Source organism: Myotis davidii, unplaced genomic scaffold (assembly GCF_000327345.1).
Source record: "Myotis davidii unplaced genomic scaffold, ASM32734v1 scaffold1497, whole genome shotgun sequence".
NCBI lineage: Eukaryota > Metazoa > Chordata > Mammalia > Chiroptera > Vespertilionidae > Myotis > Myotis davidii.
In genome coordinates, this window is record NW_006290147.1 from 98,659 (window position 1) to 99,985 (window position 1,327).

Sequence of the window (1,327 nt, forward strand, 5' to 3'; positions counted from 1 at the left end):
CAGATCTCCCCGTCGTTTCCCTGGAAACGCCAGGACAGAAATGAGGCAACAGAGCATTGGCGTCAACCACCAGGCCTTGTGCGTCTGAAAACCTGGTGGGTGGGAGGCCGTGCCAGGCGGGGCGGGCCACACGGGAGTCTCGCACTGCATTCTGGGAAATCCCCTTCCACCTTCATTAGGCCGAGAACCACACCCCGTTAGACCAACGCCCCCAGCCCTATTAGACCAAGACCTCCCTACCCCCATTACACAAGACCACACTCATTAGACCAAGGCTGACCCCCAAACGGGTCATTAGACCAACTCGTCACTCCAACCTTCGTCCCCATCCCAGAGAGTGAGAGTCCTGCCGTTTCCTCCCCAGGTAGACCACAGGGGCAGGGGTATGGGCTTGACAGTACCTCTGGCCGTGCCGGGTCTTCTCCTCCACTCTTGGAACACAAAGGAAGCCTGGGATTTCGCTCTTTGACCCGAGGCCTCTCAGCCTCAGGTCCTCAGATCTCCACCGTGTCCCCCTGGAAACGCCAAGACAGAAATGAGGCAACAAAGCATTGGCGTCAACAACCAGGCCTTACGCGTCTGAGCACCTGGTGGGGGGGAGGCAGGGCGAGGCGGGGCGGGCTCAGGGGAGTCTCGCGCTGCATTCTGGGAAATCCTCTTGGTTGGGAGCCCAGGAGTCCCCTTTCCACAGGTCTGAGAGCCCGCACCTGGATGCTCAACATCGCTTCTCTCCTCCAATACCAGGGACACGGGAAGGGGAAGTCAGCTAATAGCTTTGAATGTTTGATGTGAGATCACATAATATAGAAATTGAAACAATAATTGTGATTTGGACCCAAAAGGAATCCAGGTATAGCATGTACTCAGTTCTCAGGAACTGATCCTGATGATTTGGAATGTCCTCCTCCAATCCCATTAGAGCAAAATCCCTACCACCATTAGACCAACAACCCCCACCACCGTTAGACCAAGCCCCCCATCCCTATTAGACCAAGACCTCCCTACCCCCATTACACAAGACCACACTCATTAGACCAAGGCTGACCCCCAAACGGGTCATTAGACCAAGTCTTCACTCCAACCTTCGTCCCCATCCCAGAGAGTGAGAGTCCTGCCGTTTCCTCCCCAGGTAGACCACAGGGGAAGGGGTATGGGCTTGACAGTACCTCCGGCCATTCCGGGAATTCTCCTCCACACCTGGACCACAAAGGAAGCCTGGGATTTCGCTCTTTGGCCCGAGGCCTCCCAGCCTCAGGTCCTCAGATCTTCGTGTTGTCTCCCTGGAAACGCCAAGACAGCAATGAGGCAACAGAGCATTGGCGTCAAC